Source organism: Marmota marmota, unplaced genomic scaffold (assembly GCF_001458135.2).
Source record: "Marmota marmota marmota unplaced genomic scaffold, marMar, whole genome shotgun sequence".
In the NCBI taxonomy this organism is placed as follows: Eukaryota; Metazoa; Chordata; class Mammalia; order Rodentia; family Sciuridae; genus Marmota; species Marmota marmota.
The window spans coordinates 66,517,272-66,531,553 of record NW_026000026.1 but is presented as its reverse complement, the minus strand read 5'-3'; positions in this window follow the sequence as shown (position 1 = coordinate 66,531,553).

The following is a 14,282-nucleotide window of genomic DNA, read 5'->3' as shown; positions in this document are numbered from 1 at the left end:
TTTTTAAAACAAAGATGCCATAAATTTCAGATACACACATTTTTTGATCTTTAAGCAGTAAGTTGAAGTGTTTGTAAGGTTAGAGGAAATTCACCAGCCTAACAGAAATAGGAATGATTATTAAATTTATGTTCAAGATATATTATAAACTATATATACTCAGAAGTAAAATGTATTTTAGAAAGGGTTTCAATATCAAATGTGTTTCTTTGCTTTTTAGGTTATATATGTTGAAATATTGAATTTACAATGTATGTGAATGAACTCTGGGGAAACTATGCACCATGAGACTCTTTCCCTATGTGAATCACCTCATTGATAAACCTTCAGACCTGTTAGTGGAGACCTCAGACTGAGTCCAGAGTGCTGCCCTTGGTCCTGTAATCATGTACGGAGGAGGTGGGAGAGGAGCAGACAGGGAATTATGCCAACCCCAGCCTGTCTAAAGGCAAGAACCTGGCTTTGTGTCATGTTTCTAAATGAAGGATGTTCTGCCCAGAAAACTGCTAAAGAATGCCAAGGAGTCAAACCCAGAAGAGCACTAAGATAGGGGAGGTTGAACCAGGAATTTAAGACTTGGTTTAAATTTTTCTTATCATGATTAAAACCACTTCTGAAACATTGATAAGAGAGGGGATCAGGAATTTTATTGATATGAAAAGAGTGATTTTGGTAAACATGTAAGCAATTAAACATGCAAGATATAACTTTATTGTTGATGTTCATTTCTGGCACTCTTTCTGGGAGAACTGATGACACACTAAAACCTAATTTCTGGAACCAGCTTTTGGAAGCTCGGATTTTAAATTCTTATTGGTTATTGGAAGTAAGCAAACAAACTGTTAACAACGCAGTGAAACCATGCATGATCTCCATTTCAACTAGCATTAGGCCTAGAAAAATATTGTCATAATTTTAACCTTCTATTTTCAGAGGAATGTTAAAAGTGAGTGAATAAATTCTGTATGTAAATTTAGTTAGCTAAAAAAAAAAGACTTTAGTGTTTGGAAATGTAGGCATACGATTCAAACATCGCAGAGTCACCATTTCTCCTCAGAGCCGATATATAGAGAGGGGAAGTGAACTACTTCAAGTTTACCATGTGCCAGGCCAGGCTCTAAGAAAAATTCATGACATAGATTATCTCATGTAATACGACACTCTAATGGTGTTGGTCCCATTATTATTATTTTTCCTATTTCATAGATGAAGGACCTGAGAAATTAATTTGCCCAAAATCACCCACCTAGCAGGGGTGGATGCAGGACTAAGCCTAGGCAGTGTGATTTCAGAGCAGAGAGAAGCACAGAACTGATGTCAAATCCCCTCAAGAATGTTCATGTGCTGCATCAGAAATACACCCTGCAGCACCTGGAACCTGTTCAGAGGCAAATCAGGGAAAACAGGAGCCCAAGCCCAACCCTGGCTGCCTCTGGCCTCACCCTCTCTACCTCCCTCAGTCCTCACAAGAAGTATCCAACAATCAGGCAGTTGTTCTCTTTTCTTCTCCAATCTTTCTCCTACCTTTGAACAGCAGCTTCAAAGTGACCAAATGGACAGTCCCAGTTGCCGACAAGGGCAAGAGTTGAGGCAGCTCTCCTCTGCTAATCACCTTGGGAAGTGCAGTCAGCAGCAGGTGCTGGGTAGGCAGGCAGCTGTGCCTGGGCTTGGGTAAGTGATGCTGCAGAGCCCTCTGTGTCTGTATCTCTGTTGCAATTTTCCCTTGTACTCTGTGTCACTATCCAATTTCACACCATAAGAATGTTTCTGGAGACATAATAGTGACAATTAAGACCTGCATGATACTTCCTAAGGGCAGGTGCTATTCGAAGCACTTCACACACAACGCTCCTTTCCTTCTCATTTCCATCCTTTGAGCTAGGTATGGCCACCAGCTTGTCCCCATTTGCATAGAATTTTCCTGGCTTTAGTATTACAAGTCCTATATCCCAGGCAACATGGGAAGATTGGTCCACACAGGTAGGTACAATTATAGAGAAAAGTTAATGGAGGCCCAGAGAAGTTAGGTGACTTGCTCAAAATCACAGTTACCAAGTACAGAGCCAGGATTTGAAGCCAGGCATTCTGGCTCCAGAACTTCCTCTCTTAATCAATAAGATAGGAACGGTTCTTTCCTAACAACTAGGGGAACATTAATGATGGACTAATAACAATGATGATAATATCTCAGACTGGGAAATTAGAAAAGGGAAAAGGTTTTGGGAAACTGTGCTAGGAAGGCCCTTCCTTTATAAGCCTTCCATTGAACTTGCACCTGAGTGTTAGGTGTTATTATTCCCATTCTATAAATGAAGAAACAGCGTCTCATGAAAGTTAAAAGTGCGGCTTAAGTCCTTAGAGGTAGATTTCAAACCTTATTTTCTCTAAAATAAATGATTACTTCAATGTCGTCTGGCTACTTCTAACAAGAACTTACATTTATAGGGCACGTTAACAATTTTCAAAGCCCTGTCACGTGCTTTTAATCCTTTGATCCTCGTGAGCTCACTGGGTCAGGCACATCAGTGAAAACATCCTCATTTACGTATCAAGACACTGAAAAATCTGAAAATCTGAGAGGTTGTGTGTTCTCTGAGGTCACATAGAAATCATGTGGCTGAACCAGAAACCAAGTTTTCTCCAAAGTTCATTTTATTCTTTCTTCCTAACTTTATTAGGGTGTGTTCTGTAGGATATCTCTGACCTATATGACAGAGGGAAATAAGTGAGGCAGTGTAAAAGCCAGCTCTAGGGCTGGGGGTGTGGCTTGGTGGTAGAATGCTTGCCTGGCATGTGCTAAGGCCCCAAACTCAATCCTTGGCAACACCAAATTAAAAAACAAACAAACAAAAACCTGAACTTCACTTTCAACAATATAAGAGTGATAGAATGAGTAGGCAATTGAGCATACCAACTTCGAAACAGGCTAACAGGGCCCTCAAGGAAATAGGCCTAGACTTTTTATATTTCAGAGAAGACCAGAACAAATAATATATATGGTGCAAAAGATCTCTTCTGTCTCACACTCATTCACTCATCAAATACTTAATATTTTAACATGTGCCAAGCAGGGTTGGGGCAGGTGGACAAGACTTAGCAATATAGATATAGGACAGTTACACTACTAAGCTTATGGTGCAGTAGAGAGCCACTACCATTGCTTATTAATCATACCATTCCGAAGTCTTCCCACACTAGCTGTGGATGGGGGTGAGGGAGAGACAGCTAGTTTGCACAGTGTTTGTCAATTTATGGTGTAAATAACTCCCACCTGTGGTTGATTACAAGCTACCAAGGTGATGTCAATTGCCTCCACAATATTCCTGAAAATTTAACAATCAGTTCTCCAGGCTCAGCAATCCCCTGGAACCATTGCCACATACTAACCCAACCCCCACATAGTTTGCACTCTAAATTTCCCTTGCAAATACTTAAGGGTTTCAGGAATTGTTTCCAAAATTAGCACAGCAGCATCAAAAGTTGGGAAACTATATGCAAATTTGGGTTTAGCCCTACAGGGACAGAAGTGAGGGCAGGGGAATCCAAAGCATACCTACTAAAATCTATAGGAAATGTTAAAAGGAAAATTCCTTAGATCAATGAAATTTAGTAGAGATTATTTTAGCAAAGCAGAACAAAAATGATTTAAGAATCAGGCATATCCCAAAGCACATTCTGAAAATTCTCACCAATATGGCAGTATTTACTTATTTATTTAATTTTGGGGGGGAATCATAGATTGACTGCATGCCTTTATTTTGTTTATTTATTCATTTATTTTTTAATGCAGTGCTGAGGATCGGACTCAGTGCCTCACACATGCTAGGCAAGAGCTCTGCCACTGAGCTACAGCCCCAGTCCCGGCAGTATTTATTTAATAATATTTTTTTTAAAGGAGGTAAAAACATCAAAACAACTTAATTGGCTACAGCTAGTCAATCAACCAGTCAATTGGCTTAACTAGTTAATATTTTACAGCTGAGTTAACTGGCTACAGGACTTTCTGCAACCAACCAAATTTCAGTTACTATGATTAAACTGTATTAGTTTGGTTCATTAGGCCCTGTGCAGGTGTCCAACCCAAATCCAGGACTTCCCATATTTTTATTTAGCAGAAGAAAGGCTGGAGCATAATTTAGAGGCTGCTAACGACCTAGACATGTGCTTCCTGACTGCGGGAGATGGACAATTTTAATAAGTTTAATTCTCCCAGCCTCTTGGCTGTATTCTTTCAGGCCCATTTTGTCACATGAGTTCTTGCCTGAGAGACAGACACAGTGATCCTTAAACGTGGATCTGTGGACCACATTCATGTGAATGTCACTGAGACTATATCCTTGAATTGTTTGTAAGTGGTTTGGACAGAGAGCAGGAGCTGGGTTCAGGAGGTGAGAAACTTGCTGGGAGAGAATGTTGACAAGAGCTCATAAGGAAGAGTGGGGAACATCAAAGCCTCATGAATGCTGCTTCATCATTTTGCCTGGTGTTCATGAAATATGCACATTTTGAGCTATCAACAGATATAAAGTGATGATGATAATAAAAGCAGGTCAAAAATAAAGCAAGGCAACTTTGAAGGATTTCTTGCCTCCTATCTTTTCTAATAACCTGGCAAAAGACATTTGACAGCAAATAAGAATTTACAGCCGTTATGACTTCCCATAGAGATTAAAGGCTAGTCTTGGCAATACTCTGCAATATTTAGCAGCATGTGTGATATTACTCATGGAAATGCTTCTCACTTTGTGCATTTTACTTAGTTTTGATTTTTTCTAACCGCAGTATGAGACTGAATTCTTTGTAGATGGAGTAAAGTGAACCACCAGATTGCTTTTCAGTGATAGTACAAAAAATTCTGCCCACCAAAGGAAGGAAAAAAAAAAAACAAAACATTACAAGTAATCTTTGGTACTACACACAAGTTTCTGAAGGCCCCCTCAATTGTAAATTACTTATGTGATGCTTGAAAGCATTTGATAATTAGAAAATGCTGCAAATTCATAATGAGAAATTGTTCAAATGAGGTGGTGGGAACAATATATTTAATGATTCCATTAATATGGGTTGTATAAACAAGACTCACTACAGTATTTTGCAACCTTTACTTGATAAACAAATGATGAACAAACAAATATAAAAATCCTGTTAAGTGATTGAATTTAGCCTGGTCAGCCCAGGATGATCCTATATCTATAACAGTTTATCATCATATATTTTCCAATAGTGTCCTGTGTTTGACTGATTAAATATTAAACCTAACATATACACAAAGACTTTTCTGAATTGATACATTGTAGGAAATTTGGGGTAATCTACAATGGCTTCTAAAACAATGTTTTTAGTAATAAATTCATTTGGACAGTAGTATATGAGAACATAATTCAATGCATGGTGCTATTTTATAATTCTTGCTTATAGTACCTACTTCTTTTTCCTTCCTCCTATTATTACAATTTCACAACATAACAAATAGATATCAAGATTTATCTTGCTTGCTAGGTGTGGTGGTGCACACTTGTAATTGCAGCAGCTCGTGTGCTGAGACAAATAGGATCAGTACAGGTTTGAAACAAACCTCAGCACCTTAGTGAGGGGCTGTAAGCAACCTAGTGAGACTCTGTCTCAAAATAAAAACTAAAAAGGGCTCAGTAGTTAAGCACTCTTGAGTTCAATCCCTAGTACCAAAAGGAAAAAAAAAATATTCAGTAGGTACTACTTTTAAAAGCTGGATTTTCCTCTTTTATAGATTTTTTAACACGTATCTCCCAATTCTTATCTTAAATGACACAGAATTCCAATACTCAGGAAATCTAAGTTCCTAATTAAAATTAGGGAGGAAAAAACTAACATGAAAGAATCAGAGACCCTCCCCCCAATATATTACCTTTGGAACTTAATTTGAATATTTTTTTCTTTAAATTGTAAAATGAATATATAATCTACATTAAAGAAATTTGGAAAAATGAAAAAAGTGTTCTGGACACCAATATAATGATTTTCAGTTCATCAGCTGCAATTGCAGCATGTACTAGGATTTGTATTATTTATTTTCATGAATGTCTTTTAGTAGTTATTCACTTTTTTTTCCATCTTTGAATATATAGTTAGTGCCTAAAACAGTGCCTGGTACATAGTAGATGATAGAAATACTTCCATAAAGGATGGCAAAAAATGTTACAGTGACCAACACTCCTTAAAAGACAAAATGTTTTTTTATGCTAAACTGGGTCCCTTAGGTTCCAGTTAGAGCAAAGCCACAGTTGCTCCTGAGAGAGAACATGTGAACAAATCACTCCATCCTTTTCACTTTGTTCTGAGTCTCTCTCAAAACAGGATGTGGCAACCTTAAGTCTGGCAAGAACTTCACGTTCCACCAGAATAGTCTTTAGCTTGTTTGTGTTTGCCATTAATTACCACAAGTCCAAGGGGACAAGCAGGATAAGGTTTTTCTTTGTGACTAGTGTTTGCTTTCTTTTGATAGTGAGATCAAGCAGCCCATGCTCTAGACAGCAGATAGGAGTGATAGTAAACAGGGACAGTTGAAATGAGTGGCAGGTGATGGAGAGCACTACCAGGGCTGAGATAAATCCATGCCACTTTCCATAGTATAACATGGAAAATGAAGTTAGTTTCACCTGACTTACATTTTACCTAAGTATGCCACAAAGGTCCATATGTAAAGCCTTGGTCTCCATAGTGATTGGGAAGTGCTATGGACCTTAAGAGGTGAGGCCTAGTAGGAGGATCATAGGTCATTTAGAACATGCCCTTGAAAGGGATTATGGGACTCCTGCCTCCCATTCCCTCCCTCTCCTTTCTGGGTCATTGCCATCTGCCACCCTCATCAGAAACTTGACAAATGGTGCCTAATGTTGTAATTGAACCTCTAAAATGTGAGCCCAATAAACTTTTTCCCTTTATCAGTTAGTTGGCACAGGTTAGCAACGTGAAACTGACTAATACAACCCAAATGGGCTGCATTTCCCCAGTGCCAGTGTAACACTCTGCTTTTTGGTAGTCTTCTACGAAAACTGTCTGAATTACAGCCTACTAGATTGCAAGGTATCTGAGTGTATTAGAAACAAGGTCACAGAAACAATCTAACACACTTTGACCTCTTGCTAGACCTCCATTAGAGTTGTGCATAATAAGAAAGTTGATAGATTTTTCTGATCACTTTGTGTGAACAGAGTAGCTCAACAGCATGTCAAATAACATCTTATTGGACTGAAATAATTAATGTAATCTTTCTTGGTTATTTAGTGCAAAGATCTAGACTTTGGATTTACATATGGATGTGGGTTCAATTCTGTCTCTGACACATATTACTTTGTTTGTATGACTTACGTCTTACAACTGAATTTCTTAGTACTGAGTGTCCCATCTTGGAAAGGGGGAAGAAGAATATCAACATTGCAGAGGTTTATGAGTATTAAATAAGATAAAAAATGTGATAATTTGAAGTGGCATTAATAGCACAAAATAGGCACTCACAGTTGGCACTCAATCTATGTGAGTTTTCCCCTCCTTTCCGTAGACTGGATAAAGCCCCAAGAATAATATCATTCCTTATGTACCATTTTTCCTCTGTTAGAGACAGTGGTTTTCTAGATGCCCTGTCACTTGTTAATTATATGGGATCAGTTTGGAGACCTGACCGTCCTTGCCACCATGTGTGCAGCTAACCTAATGGAACATTGGGTTCCTCCAGAAGACAGATCCTGGGCCTTAAGCGGTAACTTACACAGAGAGCAGCCTGACAGCAAATCGTGCAGAGCTCAGATTTCCACTGATAGAATTCAACTGTAGACATAAATTACACGGTGCTTACAAGGCAAATGAAACACAATCTATGAGGATGAAGCACCAAGCTTGCACCTCACAGCCAAAATGGATGTGACTGAAACAAGTTTCTTGCAGATTCTTATTTCTGATTCTGACATTTTCTCACAGTTTGTTTAAAAGTTTTCTGAAATAACTGAAAAGTAATTGTATTTTTTGGCAACATAGAATCCTTAGGAAAGTACTTAAAATGCAGCAGCTGATGGCATAGGAAGAGGAGACTTTGCTTGATTATAGATATTCTGCCAGAGATTTAAAAGTATTTTTGTACACTGAAAAATTGCAACTGAATTATCTTATTTTACACAAATAACACCCTTCTTTGCCTCAACATGAGATGCAGATAATTTACCAGTCTTCCAAAAGTTCTTGACCAGCTGACTCTTCTCAGAATAAATAGCGTGAGGGTTTAAGAAAATAAGTAATGAATAATAAAAACTGAGAAGTGTTTAAGAAAATAAGGGGAAAGATAGAATTTGAAGGATCTCCTTTATGTGTATCAGGAGGTCCCAAAATCATGGCAACAGAAAACCAAGCTCAACTGATCTGTTTGTATTTTCCCCTTTGTTTATTTGGTTTGTTTTGGTTTTAATTTTTCTGATGCATTTTTTAATTTTCTTTTTCTTCTTTTTTTTACTTTGTATGAGTTTTTAATTATACCAGGAAGACATAAGTATATTCTACTTAAGAATAAATAGAGCATTAATTTTTGAAATAATTTTTTAGATGTTGATGAACCTTTATTTTATTAATTTATTTATATGTGGTACTGAGAATTGAACCCAGTGCCTCACACATGCTAGGCAAGTGCTCTACCACTGAGCCACAACCCCAGCCCATAGAGTATTAATTCTTAAACCTAATCTCTATGACCAATACTCTCCATTTTAGTGTATTCTAACTTACTGACAATATTGGTATATCTCTAGGGCTGAGGTTGTAGCTCAATCAATGATAGAGCGCTTGCCTAGCAAATGTGAGGCACAGGGTTCGATCCTTAGCACCGCATACAATAAACAAATAAAATAAAGGTATTCTGTACATCTACAACTACAAAAAAAACTTAAAAAAAGATTGGTATAGCTCCTTCTACTCATACACAATATATATTACTTTTGCTGGGTCAGATTTTATATAAATAGAACCATATAATACACATCATTTTTCAACTTGCTTTATTTACTCAACAATATTTATAGATCATTCATGTATTTCATATATATTTAAGTCTTGTGAATTCACTGTGATACCTTTTACACAAATATAGTAACTTTTAATTAGCCATTCCATTATAGATAAGATTTTGGGTTATTTCTAACTTGCTGATATAAAAAAATAATGCTACAATTAAAATCCTTATATTCTCCCTTATATATATTTCCTAATCTAGATATCTTCAAGTGGTGCGAGCATTGGAAAATTTAAAATTTGCAGAATGCTCCCCAAAGAAATTTATCACATCTTAGTTTGTGACTTGAGAGAGTCACTTCCCTTATTTTGTGCCTCAGTTTCCATATCTCTAAAATGGGGATAATAATAGTACCTATTCACTGGGTTGTTCTGGGATAAGAGTGTAAATGTATGTAAAGTGCTTGAAATGGTGTTCAGTACAACATAAACTGATGTGTTGGCTTCTTACCATAGTATGCTTCTACTAACAATGCTTGAGATTGCCTGGAGACAGCAGAGTTGGTTTTTCAACTGTTTGATCTCCCAACAGATAGGTGAAAATTTCATCTTCTGTGTCAACTCCCCTGCCAGGTATGAACAGGTCCTTTGCTCTCCTCTCTAGCATCTCTGGAAGTCTCCATGGGAGGTAGGTGCTAGGCTAGGCAACTGGCATCCTGGCAGCTGATGTGGAATTCCTTAACATGCCTGCAGCGACTCTGTGGGGCACTCATTATCCACACTGCTGGAAAGCAGTGATCCAGATGGCCTCCAAACTGCTGGTAGGGAGGGAGGGAAAGGCCGAGACAGGGGCAGCAAAGGCTGGGTATGTGCTGCAGGCCCTGTGGTGTGTCAGGGCCATAAAAAGAAGGCTTGGGTGAGGAAATGTTCTTCCTCCAGGCTATTCCATCTCCTCCCACCAGCATCTAGGGCAATCAAGCTTGCAGAACTTGATCAACTTTCTTCTGTGCTCCAGGCGAAATAAGAGAAGCCAAGCAAATACCCTGCCTTGAGGCATGTGGGCCTTCAGCTCACTCCCATCATGGGAATAAAGATGATATTCTGCAGAATTCATTTGTAAAACATTAGTTATTGAGTTTTTAGTTATTATGTAATAAAATAATATTTCTATTCTACTCCATATGTGCCTGACTATATTCTTGTTTCCTGATATATCAAGTGCTTTTCTCATTTTTGAGTTATCCTAAATTTTACTACGAGGCTGATTATGTTCTTCATCTGTTCATACATCTTAGCATCTACTCCTTTGGCCTGGTAAGAAACTCTTTTCTCCCCCATGTTACATAAGTGTTTATTGGTAAATTTGAGGAAATACCTTAGTATTCATTAACTCATTCAACAAACATTAGTGAATACCTACTTCATGCCAGGCATTGTGCTAGAGTCTAGGAGTAATAAAGAAAAATATTGTCCCTGTCCTCAGGTTGCTTACAATCTGGGACTGTATTTCCAAAAGTGCGTTGCAGAGAAGTCATATTCCTGCAGTTGTTACACACACAATCATACAACCACACACACATACACATACTTTATGATCAAAAACATTTAGGAAATGCTTTATATGTTACACATCATCATATTAAAAACTCCAGCACCTGGAGATAATCATATTTAATTTTGCTTCCCCCAGATAAGTTTAGACATACCTTTTGTGCAATACCTGTTGACAATTGCAGAAATTAGCATTTTTCAAACAAACAACGGACAATGCTTTTCTGGATACTTTTGCCATTTTCATGGAGAAAGAATTAGAGGAAAATCTCAAGATCTTGGATTTCTCAAGCAGGTTATTAAATTTAGAACATTTTAAAGAGAGAATATGTGTTATATATTTGAAAAGGTCGTATGTTATTTCAAGTTATGCATTATCATTACTTTTTACATAATTTCATTCAAGATTTCTGAACTCCCATAAGGAAGGTTTAAAGGATTTTTGTAGCTAACCATCTTTTCTGGAAACTTTATCACTGTGATCCAGTGGTTCCCTCCTAATTCTGTAGGTCTCTAAGCACTATAAAGTATCTGATTTTTGTCCTTCATTATTTTTGCTGCTGTAATTAACACCATCTCAGGAAGATCATATGATTAGTTGCCTGGCATGTGTTGGAATCAGGAATCTCCATTTTTTGGAGGAGCAAGGCTTAGTGTTTTCTAATGTCCTGACTTCATTGAGGGATTCCTGATAGCATCTGGCTCTGTCACTTTCCTGCTTGAAATACTCTTGAGCAGCTGCCCTTCACAGCAGGGTGACTGCAAGCAACTGGCTTGGGATCCTGTTGTAAATGACAGCTGCAGGGTGATTTTGGTCATGGCTGCCAAGAGGCAAAAGTTGAGTGAAAATATTATAGAATTTTCATTATTCACTGTGGCAGTGTGTGCATAGCCAAAGAGGGCACCCGTTGAATACAGAAAAGAAAGTTGGGTTTGTTTCTTTCTTGAAAGCCTCACTAATGCCCTTTCATTGCCAGAGAGTAGAACAAACATAATGAAATTGAAGAAGCTATAGCCAGGGCTAAATTATTGAATATTTTTCAGCCCAGTCTTTCCTGCTTTTTCTGCCTATTTTATACATACTTGGCCTGAGAAACTAAATAATAATAATATTATCTCTAATAATAACATATATCATCTAAGAAGTACCTACCAGATACCAGCCACCATTGCTTATAACTATTACCAGAATTTTGCCTCCCAATACTTTTATGAAGTAGCTGGTATTTTACAGATGAAAATATTAAGCTTTAGAGAAATTTATAACTTGCCCAAAGTTGTCTACCTAGTGTTTATAAGACACACTTGAACTGAGACCAACTTGAACAGGGACACACTCAGAGGTACATGTCCTTGACACACAACTGGTGAGTTTCTCAAGTCCCCATGGTGGTGACTGTCATTCAAATAGACACGGTTTTTCCCAGTGCTCTGGTCAGATTACAGCATTAAGACAAGGTGGTAATTTCCAAGCAGAGGTGAGCAATAGGACATTTCAGTGATTGAATTTCACTTTTGGCTGCTAAATTTCAATGTCAGCTGTGCCTGCTATCCTCTTCAGTAAAAAAATGTTAATGATATTAAGCAACCCTCTTGGACATGAAAATGACCACCCAGCATATCCCAAACTTCCTAGGTTCCCTTCAGATTAAGGTGGACTGATTATTGTTTGTTTTTGTACCTTGAGCATCAATGTATCCCCTGATTGCTCTGACTGAAATGAGGATCAATCAGTCCCTTGTCTCCTGCTGAGGTGACAGGATGGAACATGGAATACATATGTGTGAATCAGGTCTGAAGTTATACAGCCATTATGGGAGGCAAAGTTTGAAAATGTTATGATTCCTGTGGAAATGAAAAACACTGAGGGAAATGCGACTCAGGTTTTGTCTATCCTGAGGGTGTTGTAAAAGAATGCATGTGGGGTATGTTTCCCAAGAGTGCTTCTGTCTCTGAACACCTCTTAGGATTTTCTTTCTTCTTCTTTTTTTTTTTTTAATGGCAGCTCAAATATTTCCTTTTCTTTTCCTGTCTTTTACAGATTAAGAAAGTATTTTATTTTTAAAGAAGTTAGTTCCAAGGCGAGAAATACAGTGATGTTCTGGGTTTTTTTGCACATGAATCTCAGAGGAAAGTCAGATCGGGGGTCACTTTTTTCATTTTCCAGTCATTGCAGATGGTTTGGCAGAGGTATTGAAGTGTCTTCGGATGACCTTTTGAGTGAGAACAGATACTACTTCTCTGAAACTGTGAGGTGTCAGGCTCAGTACAGATGCCATTGTGTTTCCTTCATCCTCCTCCTCCTCCTCACCATTCATCCTGATTTCTTCATCACCAAAACAAAGCCTCTTCTTTGATGAGGCTGAATGCATGGGGCTGTTGCTCACCATTCTTGCTATAGCCAGGGCTAAATTATTGGTCAGTATTTACGATAAACTTTTATTAGAGTGTTTCCATTAAGATGCTTCAAGGCCATGACCATTACATCAAGGAATGAAATACATCCATCTTGTTCTAGTTTAATTGCAGAAAGGAAGGTTGGTTTTATATGCTATAAAGCTACTTTCAAGGAAGACAGAGCTTCATATCTATAGTTACAGGGTTTCGTTTTGTTGAGGGCCTCAGTTTCTCTTAACACAACTGAAATTGTAATGCATTTTCACTTTATGAGGCTCCTGAAATGGTCACTGCCTGGTTTAACAAATGACAGGTACAATATGAAGTGATAGAAGCCAGGCCAAACAGATTCAGAATAGTAGTTCACAGGATTTGTACTCTGTCTTAGCAGAACACTAAGAGGAAAGGGTTCATGAAGCTGCCTAGGAGATTTCCCTCTCACTCCTTGACCATGTTGCTTTTCTCCTTAATGACAACTCTATAGAGCCCACCCCTCTCCTCCTTGCACATCAATTGAAGTTGTGCTCTGATTAACTAATTTCCTCTGCTTTACTTGCTCAGGACAGTTTCAGGTTGACTGCCTGGTAAAGTATAAACCCATGTAGAAAAACCAGTGTCCTCACCTTCTAGCCTGCCTGGCTAGCTATTTTGCCTCGGGGTCTTCCAAAGCCATGAGGATTCCTAGAGAAAGTCTGAGTCAAGGCAGCTGCCTTGACTACATGTAACTCCTGGAGCACCATCTTGTTCGTTAATTGCACTGATGGAAATGAGGATCAATCAATCCCTCAGCCACTGTTCACTGAAACAGAATTACCACTTGTATTTTTCTTTAATTTTTTTTAGTTGTAGATGGATACAATATCTTTATTTATTTTTATGTGGTGCTGAGGATTGAACCCAGTGCCTCACTCATGCGAGGTAAGTGCTATACCACTGAACTACAACCCCAATCTTACCATTTGTATTTTTCTAAAAGGAATCTTTCACTTGAAAATCAAGGGAAGAGAAAACTAGTACCAAAGCATAGAACCTGACTAGTTTAAGACCTTTGTGTTGGTCCTTTCCACTTCAGAGTCAGTGTTTTCTAGTGGACTGGTTGCAGAGTTTTGTTTCCTTGAACTATGATAAGAGATGATTGACATATGGGCTGGGATATAGCTCAGTTGGTAGAGTGCTTGGCTTGCATGCACAAGGCCCTAGGTTTGATTCCCCTGCACTAAAAGAGAGAGAGAGAAAGAGAGAGAGAGAGAGAGAGAGAGAGAGAGATGGTAGTCAGTTCCACTCATTTCCCAAGTTTATCCTAGTGTGCCGGAAGCCACCCAATATGAAATACGTGTGAACCCAATTGGCATGGAAGCTATTAG